Here is a 12,765-nt window from a genome sequence, read left to right on the forward strand (position 1 = left end):
ATTGTAGCATGTTCAGCCAAATAACTTGGGCTTAGTTTATATAAAAAAAGGAGTTACTTATTGAGCAGCAAAGAATGAAAATGTTATTTAGGTTACGGTCTCCTGAGCACAAAGACCCCTTACTCAAATCCCTACTAGGCTGGAGGCGAACGTGCTTTCTCCATCTGCTGCTGCTACCTAGGACAGAGATGCGCAGTCCTGAGAAAAGCTGGAACGAGCCCTGGGGAAGCAGGGACAGGAGCGGAGGCAGGACCACTAGTGCCGCATCATACCCAGGGACAAATGCTTCCATGCAACTCTGTTATTATTTTACGCTTAGATAGCCTCTAGCACAGTAATTTCCCTTGAGCCTCTAGATCGTGCATGTGGAAACACTAAATGACAACAGTAATTACAGTTTAAGGTTACTGTCCTTTGTTTAAGTCTTTCGGGCTTCAGAGGATCTACACTAATCTCTTGTTTTTTATTTTTTCCCCGCTGTTCTCATATCAGTTTTCTTATTGCCCAGGTGCTGTAAAGACCACTGAATACCACAAATGGCTATAATCCAACCTTTTTTTTTTTCTTTTCTTTTTCCTTCCTTTGGAACAGCAGACTGCATCTGGAATCTACTCGTGCTTTTGTTCTGCTTTGCTATATGCTGTTTTGGAAACTTTAAAATCCTCTCTGTTTATTGCCAGCATTTGTAAAATGGGCATAATCCATATCTGAAGCATGTTTTGAAACCTGTAGTTAATGATTAGTTCATTATATACTGTAAAATACCACAAATTATTTCAGATGGACAGGCTGATCATTTCAGTGGGAGATCTGCAAGTACAAAATCACCAAACCAGTCTTTTTCTCAGTCGTCTATTTTGCAGGCAGATATAAAGTATTTGGAAAGATTTATTGGAAAGATTTAATTTACTTTCTGGTTTAGACTGAATTATTCATTGTTTCAAGTCAGGCAGGTAATTCACCTTGCACACGCTTCTTAAGAACAGTGCTAATAAGAAAAACACAATGGGTAGATTTTCCTGACAAACAACATTCTCAGGTAGACGGCTGTCTTTACTGAAAGATGTCCTTTCCTTGTGCAAAAACATTCAGTGTTCCACAGCTAATGGCACGACACAAGTAGACTTCATTTTCACTCATGCTCCTAAAAGCAATGTCCGTCTTCATACCTTCTAATCCTAATCTGAAATTTGTGTTTCTTTCATACACTCAGATTTTTTTTCAAGCTTCCCCGACATGCAAAAGTGAAAACATTTCGTAATTAAATTCCAAATTGCTCCAAGACCCGCATATACCACCACTGCAATTAAACAAAAAATATGTATTTTTTTTTTTGCTATGGCAAGCTGCTGCAGAAGAAGTTTCTTCCTTCGATGACAATGAGTTCCCCTTTTCTGTGAGCAGAAGATGGCTGCAGTTCTGGACAAAAAGCAGGTGCTTGTTTCAGAGGCTGTCCCGTACTACCTACTTGTCCTTGCATGAAATGCAATTTTTACATCATTATGGAAAATGGAGTTAGACCTATGGATATCTGGAAATGGGATTTTCATTTTGATGGAAATACTGAAACTGAAGAAAATCATCAAAAGTGATCACAAAACAAAATCCTACAAAAGTTCCAACTGGAAATGTTGAAACAAACTTTTAACTAAATGAAATAATTTAGTGCAATAAAATATTTTTGACTGATTCATTATTTTGAGTATGAAAATGTAGGCTACGTTCCTGTTACTTTGTGGCTACACGATCAGAAATAAAGCCATTGAAATTTTCTTTTTTTTTTTCTCCTTTAGGAAAATAATAGTAATTTTGGTTTGATTGCCCTACGGAAAATTTTTCTTAAGATTTTCTTATAACATGCCTTGCACAACTGGGAAAAAGATCCTTGAGAATTATGTGATATGAATATGGTTAGGTCAGGAAACAAGGGGAAAAATATTTAATATGCAGGTTTCCCTTCTTCTTTTCAGAAAACAAGTAGTCCAGACAGAAATCCTCTTCCTATAGCAATCAAGGGAATCATTCCAAGAAAAGCTCATGTTCCAAAAGAAATAAAATGGATTCCAACGAACATTTTCCCATGATAGCATCACAGTTCATAAAAGAGAATAAAGAAAGCACTGTTCAATTACGGTAGTGTCTCCTGGCCTTAGAAAATCAGAATTTTTGTCCAAACTGTCAGAGATTGCTTGTTGCCCCACAGTGTCAGACCCATACAATGTGATAGGCAGGCTATTATAAGAAACGTTCAGCCTGTTTTGAGATGGAGAAAATAGCAATGATAACGGTACTTATAGGGCTTATAAAAGGTACCTCACATTTCTCAGACACTCTGCAGACGCTGCCTAGCATGCAGTTTCACCAAGCAGAGGGGCTGGGATAGCAGCTGCCAGCCAGAGCCAAGAGCTCCTTGGTTCACCAGGAAGCAAATGCCTCCAGGCACAACGACGCTGACTTTGGTTGAACCACGTGTAGGACAAAAGCAATCCAGCGATCCAGCAGCTCTGCAGGGGAAAGCTGGCTGAGCGCCAGGGAAATCAGTGGAGTAACACAGAAGATACGCTCAGGACTGAGTTTATCATATCTGCTAGATGACAAAGCCAAGTTAGATAGGAACAAATGTAATCAATCACTCAGCCTCAGCCTTCAAGACAAAACACAGGGCATCTTCTCGCCACTAAGGCTTATTTGATTTTCTGCTTTTTGACAAGGATGCAACCAATGCACCTGGACTTCCTCCAAAGAAAAGAAAGAGGAGAGAGTGTGTGGAGGTGGCGAGGAAGAAGAGAACCAGCTATTAATGTTCAGCATAGCACTGCAGTGTTACATAAGCTGGAGCCAAGCAGTAATCAGCTTAGTGTAAGACCAGTAGCATAGAAGAAACAATTAGATCTGGCAATCCTGGTTCTTCTGTGAAGACTTCAAGTTTGCAAGGCTCACAGACCCATAACTGTGCATTCCTATGTACGAAAGAATAAAGCTTGCAATCAATGAAGGTAAAATAAACGGAGACACACGATTTACATTTATGAAATATTAACTCTGTACGCATAGTAAGAGTGTATTTCTTCTCAGCAGTAGCCGTGTGTCAATATAGAACATAAAGCAGTATCTTTACTTAAATGAGGCCATTCAGATACCATTTCATGTAAGCAGACAAAGTTGTAATATTGACCAGAGCCCATTTATGACAGTGTGGAGCTGATATTGTGGACCTAAGGAGGAAAAATAAATAAATCACGTGGCGATGTTATGGTATTTATTAGCCTTTCCACAATGTTTTATTCTACCCAGTCCTGTCCTACCCCTCAGCATGGAAGTTTACAAGGCCAAGAAGCATTATGCAACTTCATCAACCCATGACATACATATTAGCATTTTAATTACTGTTGGCTATTCTCAGACGTTCGAGGCATCCATTTTACTGAGAAGCCATGTTCCAATGCAGCTTCAAATAATTACTGCAGAAAACTATTCAGAAACAATTTAAATTGAAACCTTTAATTCATTTCCATTCTATCTCCAAATACTGCAATCAACTTTCTCTGACCTTTTTAAACTCTTTTTTGTATTCATGGAACGCATCACGCATGCAAGCAATGATTTCACAGATGTATTTATAAATCCTTGGTGGCTTCTGGGCTGTTGAGTTTGTGGCAAAAAAAATTAATCTTATATTTGGGATACAGCACACATGCTTTGCAGATCTGGAAACATAGAATGCTTGTAGCAACAGCGTTTGGAACAGATTGCAAAAAACCAATAGGCTGAAATGACATTCACAAAGGAAACACTCATCAAATTTTAAACAACAGTAAAGCGTGTTAAATGGCATGAGCGGATGCACTACATAATACATTTATTATGCGATACATTAACTTGTACCATTATATCAATTCTTTTAGCTCAAGTCTCTTAGTAGAGAGGGCTTTTTATTTTGTTTTTAAACATCACAGCTCCCTCAGATATCCCAGAAACTACACCAAGGCAAAAAATGTTCCAGTCTTATGTTGCTTTTGATTTAACTGTTCATCCTTGTCAATAAGTACAAGGCAGTGCAGTGAATGTCATGTAAAATTAATGGTTCTGTACATCTCATGTACACATAAAAAGTCTGTTTTAACAGCTGATTTACTGACATCAAGAAAGAATAAACTGTTAGAAATTAATTTTTGTCCATTTTTAATCTGCTGTGGCAAAGTCTAAAATACATGGGCATCATATGCTATCAATAGTACAATATTTTGACTAATTCTAGATTATTCCCAATGTATATGTCAACTCATTTATTTCCAGTCTTTTAAAAGGATTTAACTCTCATGCAGTTTTCCAGTCTCCAGTATCCCAAATTTTGTGTTTGTATTAGGGATTTTCCAGAAGAAAATAGACTATGAAATGCCTTGTATTGTTCCTGGGGAAGTTCTAGTATACAATTAATTTGTTTACAACAAGAAAGTACAGCTGTACAGTACACAGGCTCTCAAAACTTAAAGTTAACCCTGAAGACGGGCTCTCGCATGGCAGTCTGGGTTGTATCACAGCTCGAGCATCAGTGACTTGGAAAGGGAGAGCACGCATTGCACCCTACCTTTTTGTCATCACCAAGCACGAGTGCTCTCAGGCTGCAGCTGAACTCCTCCAAGGCAATCCCGGCTGTCCTGAACTGAGCCTTGCCAAGAGCAAGGAGACGCATCAGTGTCAGCACGTGGGGCCAGTGCACGCCCGCACAACTGCAGCCTGGAGAAGGCCTAGCAGCAGCCACCTGCCTGCATCTCACCAGCATAAGCGGAGCATATTCTCACCACTGCTTGCATTACAACATTAAACAGACCCCATCAAAGAGTGAAAGCTGCAAGCTGCACAGGCAAATAACAAAGGCAATGCCCGTTCTAATGCTCAGACTGTTCTTGAGACAGGAAACCAGAGGGAGACAGAAAAATCAGAGGGAGACTGAAGCACGAGGGTGCTGTCAAGAGAACAAAGATCAGAAACGTAACTAATGCCAACTCAGCAATTTGCTGAGGGGAGCAGAGGGGAGGCTGAAGGTGGTCAGCTGTCTCAACAGCTTTCTAAAAATTACTGAACTTCCCACGTGGCTACAATATATTTCTGAGGGATAGAGCTCACTTTATCACCTTACTCCATGTTATCCTGAGTATCACTTTCAGCATTATGAAAATGATACAACATGGGACTGGAAGCAATGCCAAGAGCTCATCCGAACCCTCCCAGGCCTGGGGCAGAACCAGCCCGAGCCCGTTCCGACAGCTCTCTGACCTTCACTTCAAACCCCTGGCCACGTGGACTCCACGGCCCCCATGCACAAGGACTGCACTGTGGCAGTACTTTTATTTTTGGAAAATTCCACAGGAGTCTACAAAGCATTGCCTTCACTTACCAGTCTATTATCTTGCTGTACTTTTTTTTCTTTCTTTCCTAATAGCAATAGTTTTAGCTTACCCTGCAATTTTAGTTATACAGTATTTCCATAAAAACCACATGCATGTTTGAGCTCAGTGTCATTTTGATAGTCTGTTATTTTAATATGTGGAGCTAATGATCCTTCTTCATACAATATATCTATACGAGATTTCCAACTTTCTTTAATGCTGATGTTGCTGGATTGATTTTTGCTGTTCCCCTCCCATCCCCATAACTGCCTTTCTAGTTGCAAAGTAATAGGGCAATTCAGCTTAGCTTTTACATGGGGCTGGATATAACTGCATTCGCTCCACTAGCAAATTGTTTGAAATATTCTATTTTCTATACTCAGCAGTGTTGTGATGGTTTACATTAGAACTGCATTGCACATCACGGAAACAATATATAGCCTACATATACAAGCCAGCAACATTGCACTTAACATCAGGAATTCAAACTTGGAAACTGGAAATTCTTCACTATATGCTCAACAGACTTCCTCAGAGGTGAAGAAGACTCCTGCATCAACCTAAGTGACAGCTTAAGTGTCTGAGTGACTCTAGGCCTCAGTACTTTTATAGATTTCTTTTTACTCTTCTTATAGAAACTGGCTCTTATGAGGTATCTCCTGATATCTCAATTAAAGAGCAACTATGTGCCTTAAAGCTGGAGCCACTGTTGGTCATCTCTGTGAAACAGCTGCACAGGACTTTCTGTGGGCTGTTCATTTTCATCCAGCTCTTTTTGGGCACGTACAGAGTTTATAAGAGGCTGGGGACAGCTAGAAATAGGACCCCCTCAGGTTCAGTTTTCAAAAAGCAATCATAGGGAATTTAGCAATCACTACTTGCAGTGACAAGAGCCATGCACTGACAACAGTCATGAACCAAATTTACTACTTCACTGAATTTTCACTTTTCTTGGAATGGCAAAGATCTTATGACACGTCCAGCAGATTTCCTACCGTTACTTAGCTTTGTCCTACTAGCTGTGATTGACCACTATCTGCAATTTGTCTAAATATCATAAAAGCAAAATGTTTCATGTAAGTGGTAAATTCTCTCAGTAACAAGACATACACCAGACCACTTACCAGATTATCTAATATATATGGATGACTAGAGCTCATTCAATATTTTTTTCCCTCCTCTTACAATGCTTGCCATCTAGCTTCATTATGAATTAGAAGTACTAAATCTTGGAAAAGGACCCTGACCTGTATGGGAAAGCAAAACAAATACAGTTCAAGAACCTGTCAATCTGAGAAAGTTGTTAATAAAAGAATCAGGCCTCCCCCTGAACTGCAACAGGCTCGCAGAAGCCCTTCCTCACATGCACTGGATAAAGTGCAACACAACTTACTACAGGAACAGATAAAATGGTGATCCATTCATGGAAGACACTGTCTGTTTTCTGCCCAGCATGCTTCGTGTTGGCAAAGATGTCTTCAGCTTTTGTTTGGTGATCAAGCTGGCAATGCAGTTTTAATGAATAGCGTGTAGGTTGGAGGGTGGCTGGTTTTGTTTCCACATTGGAAAGAAGATATTTCCTCTAATGAGTTTTCCTTGGTCGTTCAATATTTATTACAGGTACTTAAACAGAGCTTTTATTACTTAATGTTCCATTTCCTTCCAAAAGGATAACACCAATGCTTGTGTAATACTGCCCAACAGTCTCATAAAATTGACAGCAGTTCCAAACTTTTCTTAGGCGTGATCCTACCAGCAGCATGTCAGCCTAGTCAGACCATATATTAGGGCAAAACTCCAAAGAGCCTTCACTGGGAAGTCTGTCACCTCTACCATCTGCAGCACCAATTTACATAAAAGAGCTGAAAATGCAAAGAGTTTTTTATCCTGCTATTCTCTCTGTCTCTATCCTCACACACACATCCACACCTCCCTGTGTGGCAGAGAACTGGCCGAGGGACCTGCCATTTTCCCCCCGATTTAAGATGGGGCAGTAAGTCTTGGGCACTATGCTCACTTTATATGATGCTGCTCCGCACCGAAGCTGAAAGCTTTCCACAGATCTGAGGTCACTGCTGTGATGAACTGCATGGAAATTAATCCCTCTGCCTGCAAAAGGGGTCATTAGCAGTGCACAGGCCAAGTGCTGCCCCTTTCCTATGGGATGGATTTGGGTACTGCTGCACCTTTGCTTCTGGGAGGGAGGCAGCTCTCTTCCCAGAGACAGGAAGCATCTCAGGATACCTTCCAAGCTTTGTTCAGGAGCTTATCAGGGAAAGACAATACTGGTCACTGGCCAAGAAGTTGGGAAGGCAAAATGGGGGACATGGAACAGGACTGAAGAAGCCAAATTCTGCCATTTTAATAAATATAATTAAAATGTTATTGCTATGTTTCGGGGACAGAATTGCCTGTCATTGGTACCAGAAGGATGGTCACACCTCCATCAGCAGTTACAGAGATCTGACCAAATCTGCAAGGAAAGCTACAGGGCAATGGCTCCTGCTGCTCGCAGCCCCGGGTCACTTTGCTCTACGCTCACTGGAGAACTGAGGAAAACTGGCTTCTGATCTCATCAGGAACATCTTGACTTCTGCAGAAGGCAGGATCTGTGCTGGCATCAAGTGGAATGGGATAAAAGGCTCCCTCTTTAGCCGATGTCAAGCCTCTCACTACTGCTGCCAGAAAGGCCACTGAAAGTTGGCTTATGCTGCAGTGCCATTGCTGAGGGCAGCTGCCTGCAAAGCAGCACTGGCTCTAACCAAGCTGCCAGCTCTCCTTCCCCCCATTGGAGGTGACCGCGGATGAAACATGCAGGCTCTGGCAGCACGGGGCACTTCTGCCTTCATGCAGCAGGCAAGTGGTGGGGCAGCAAGGGAGCTGGGTGCCATGTGTCCCAGCACAACAAAAAACAGAGAGCCAAAGAGAGAGGAAGATAAGACTACTGAGAGAGCCGACAAAGACTAATGAGGCTGGTGAAGAAAAAGCCCAGCGCAGCACCATCAGTGCACCCGAGGCAATGGCCCAACCAAAAGCCAGTCACATTACAGGGGCACAGCAGGGAGCTAAGGTGAGGAAGGATATGGAAGGTTGTGATGTATTTAATTAAAAGCTTGTATCTTCTGCATTTATAGATCCCTTCGCTTCCCTTGTCTCATGACAGCAGCAGTTTGGGAGTACTGGTAACCCCGGGCATCCAGTAGCTGCACACCTGTACCGGCACGTGCATCAGCTGAGCCTCCCAACCTAACCCCTTTCAGAAAAAAAACAATTGCCATCCCCGGGATGTTTATTTCCAGAGAAGTCATCATCTAAGTGCCAAACTCACTCACTCTCAGTGGAAGATTTTCATTGCACCTTCCCCCTCTCCACACATATATATTTATTCCCCTAGCACCAACACAGATGCACTTGCATATAGATATCAGCAATGGGACTCAGCTCTGCTCTGTATATTAAAGCTGCTTTCTTGAGTGGGATTAATCTTGGCAGCTGTCTGACAGGGGAGACTGTGTGGGAGGAGAATGGTTTTATCTAAAACTTGAAAGAAAGCAAAAATAATCTTTGAGAGAACAAACTGTGTTTCAACTCTTGCTCCTTCAGCGGAAGACTATTTACTAACAGAAGATACCCAACAACAGCAAATATACAAAAGTATGGCTCTAAAAGGTAACATAAGGACTGTGTATTTTTTCTTTCCTTTTATTTATGTGGCCACTTTTCAAAACGTGTATTAATAATATAGCTTAGTCTTCCTATAGAGACCCAGAATCTGAAGCAGTTTTGAAAATGAAAATGAAGGAAATCCCATGGCTTTCTTTCAGCTATGGTGGAGCAATCCCATCCTGCCTCTGCTGTACTTTCAAAAACAGGAAACCTGACGAACAAGACAGTATGAAATATCTCCATATTTCTGATGTATTTCTCCAGAGCAATCACATTGCTGAAAGGTCCCAGTGCTCTACATAATGATAAAAAAGTTTGCTCTTACAGAAGCTGTATTTCCCCTTGCCCCCAGGGAAGTTTCACGTGGAAAATGTCACCTAGCTATAGCTGCACTGTTCCCTGTGCTCAGGAGGCAGCGTACTTTCACGTCAGTGTGGCTGCTCTCTTTTCAGTCCCTCAGTCTACTCCTGGGCTTCTCCAAGCCCTCCTCAGCTCAAGAGCAAGCTCCGTGCCCAATCACTCAACCGTTTTTCTGACTCTGGGCTCTTGTTCCAGCCCGTCCCACTTATTCTCTCCTCACCTTCATGCTGATGTCTGGTCCCATCCTGCTCTGGCTCCTCACTGGCTTTATGTCACTCCTGACACTTTATGACACTCCTGACACCCCTTGCTGCCACCCTGTTATTTCCTCCTCCCACAGGCCAGAGCAAGGACTGCCTCCTTGCTTGCAGCTCCAGGGCAAAGAACAGCAGCTACTGAAGTGAAGCATCCCAATCAAACCAAGCCTGATGGCTGACCTTTTGGTCTGAGAAATTTCAACTGAAAGAATTAACAGATAAAGGCAGAAGAAAATGCAATTTCTCATCGAGAGTGCTGGGTATCTTTCTGCTATGTCTTATCTCATTCAAAGTTCCAGCTTTCATGTGTAAACATGTTAAAGAGGCTTTTTTTCTTTCCCAAAACCTATTCAGCCCCAAAGATATGTAAGGAAAAATAACAAAATACAAGTGCACCTGCAAAATATGGAAATTTGCAACTGATGCAGAAGAGTTGTTTCTGAACAAACCTCTGCTGGCAGGTTCTCTGTACCTCGCAGAATGCAATTCAGTAACAGAACAGCCTCCCTTTGAGATAGTTCAACGCACTCTGGCATTTGCCATCTTGAAAGTGAGGGTCTCTGGAAGGACTCTGCTGGCAGCAAAAGCCACAGAGCTTCATGCACCTGCACCTCTACCTCAAACAGCTCAATAGCACAACGCAAATGACACTTTTATGCATGCCCTCACCTGCTGCCAGTGCTGCTTCAGGCTTCAGCAACACTAATGTATTAAATAATGTCAAATTAATCGTATCTGAGGCTGTTCCTCAGAATGAATATTCAGTTCTTACTGGATCTCTAGGAAGGCATCTTAATAACACTACGCGCCCGCTCTCTTGAGAGCGATGACTTGCCATGCAACTGCTCCGCATGTTTTGCAGATCTCCAAATTATTTTGGTAAAAACACGCAGCAAGTGTTATGCTAAAAAAAAAAAAAAAAAAAAAAAAAAAAGCTTTTTGAAGCATTTCAAAAGACATACAGAGCATGAAAATGATGCAGTAACCTGTTTGCATAGAGCTCTGCCATCTATCTCCCCAGACTCTTGAAAAACTGACATGGTTCCTCAAGGGACTTCCTTGATTAAAGAACATTAATTAATTGAGCGAACATCTGTGCTGTTTTTCAACTAATAATTAAGATTAACTAGGAACTGTAATCCCTGTAAAAGCGAAAAGTATACAGAATAACTGTAGCCCTCTTTCTCACAGAATTTGGGTAGGGATAAGCAACTGCAGCATGTGCCGTAGCGGTTCCTGAGAGGTTTGTAAGGCCCTGTGGTGCAAGCAGTCAGTTTGCTTCCTCGCTAGCATTTTATTTTTGGCTTCATGTGTTAACATATTAACCATGACAGTGCCGACATCTGTTGCTAAGTAAAATTGAGTATAAATGGTGTAGAAAGCAGCCATTAAACTCAGAAATTATTTTTGGAGTTTGAAATTAAGTACTGTCAACACAACTGATGTTTTCACTTATACACAAAAATGACAGGAATTTTAATGATTTCTCCAAACTCCACATACAAAAGCAAGAAGGAAAATAAAAGTAATTTTTTTAATTGCTCTCAAACTATATTACAAAAAGTGACCGACCTGTATGATATCATAAGAGCTCAAGGACTATCTAAGTGGGCAGAGTTAAGTAGTAGGGCTAGGTGAGAAAGCGTCATGTCACTTGTGGAAAGGAAATGTTGTTTCCATCCCACTCAGTGCTTCCATCTCCCACCGCAACTCACGTGGTCAGGATACACCCAGGAGCACCCTTTTCCTCACACAGTAGATATTCCTAGTTAGTTAGACACAGGGCTTTATTACTGAACCCAAGGAGAGCCAGGGCATTGGTATGCAGCACCAGAAAGAAGTGGAGATTAACGGCAAAAATAAGATTTTATTGCACATGACAGAAACAACTCAGAGCCTAGAGACCACAAATATCAGATGATTGCAAAAGACAACACTTCTGAAAGAGAAGACAGACTCATTTAAGCTGTTCTTAATAGCTTTTTGCTACTACAGGCACTAAGTCTAGAGGTAGTCAATGGAGTTGCCAGTCTGGAATTGGGATGGGACTGCTCAGCCATCTAATACTGAGGCTGCAATGGGAATTGGGGGGTTCATACAACTAGCATAGAAATGTTTGTTAATTTTTCAGAAGTTTACAGAAATATTTGTTTCTGGTACGGACACACTCTGGACAACGACTGTACTCAGCCAGTAGCTCGCAATGCACTCCCTCAGCTGTATGCCTTTTCTGACATGGCTTTTAACAAGATTGGTACAAGGTAACGAAACACCTGTCTCACAGTACATTTGCATAGAATTCACTAATTGTACATGGTTTCTGAAAGGTTTCCTTTCTGATCCCTGCTTGCTAAACAAAATGAAGGAAGCCTGAGAATTTCTGTTCTCGGCAGGCTGAATGGGTCTCTTCCTCATACCCCTCTGACTCCAACTGCTAACAGCTTTAGAAAAGGGAGCGAGGAAGAAACACAGCACTTAAAGACCAGCAGCAGTCCCAAGGAAGCTGCCAGCTCTCAGCACCTCAGGATTAAGTAAGTGATGGGGACAAGCAGCATTGGAAGCTCTGTGGTTCACTTGCACAGCTCCCAGCCACAGGAACAACTGGCCACGTGCATCTCCACTGGACCTGAGCCCAGAACCACTTGAAATTTCTGCACAAGTAGGAAAATTAAGTTGGAAATTCAACAAAACTTGCTTCCTGTGGTGTCACAACAATTACAATCCTATTTAACTTCTTTTTTTCCTCTTTTCTTCCTACTCATTTTTTTTTCATTTTCACATGTTCCAATAACATATAATGTCTGGCAATAAAATTCTGTCTGGATAAAATTATTCCCCCCCTATTTTTGTTGCTCACAGTGCACAGAGTTTAAAGCCTACTGAAGGATTAAAAAATAATCTATTTGCTGTCATGATATCATTCCTCAAGCTTATCTACTTTATTTGGGCAGTAAATACACTTTTTGTGCTACCTGGCCCCACTCCAGCCCAGTATTATAAAAATAAAAAATAATTTGCTACTACTAGCCCTTGTCCTGAGGGGTTTATGCTTCTGCAAATTGAACATACGACTTGCAGAATGAGAGCAGGAA

At 41.6% G+C, this 12,765-nt stretch overlaps 1 protein-coding gene across 1 annotated transcript in view; it reads right to left on the reverse strand.

Annotated features, from left to right (window-relative positions):
• Positions 1-12,765, reverse strand: part of PCSK2 (proprotein convertase subtilisin/kexin type 2) — a 101,002-nt gene that overhangs the window by 68,560 nt on the left and 19,677 nt on the right. The window lies entirely within an intron of this gene.

This window comes from Cygnus olor, chromosome 3 (assembly GCF_009769625.2).
Source record: "Cygnus olor isolate bCygOlo1 chromosome 3, bCygOlo1.pri.v2, whole genome shotgun sequence".
Classification (NCBI taxonomy): domain Eukaryota; kingdom Metazoa; phylum Chordata; class Aves; order Anseriformes; family Anatidae; genus Cygnus; species Cygnus olor.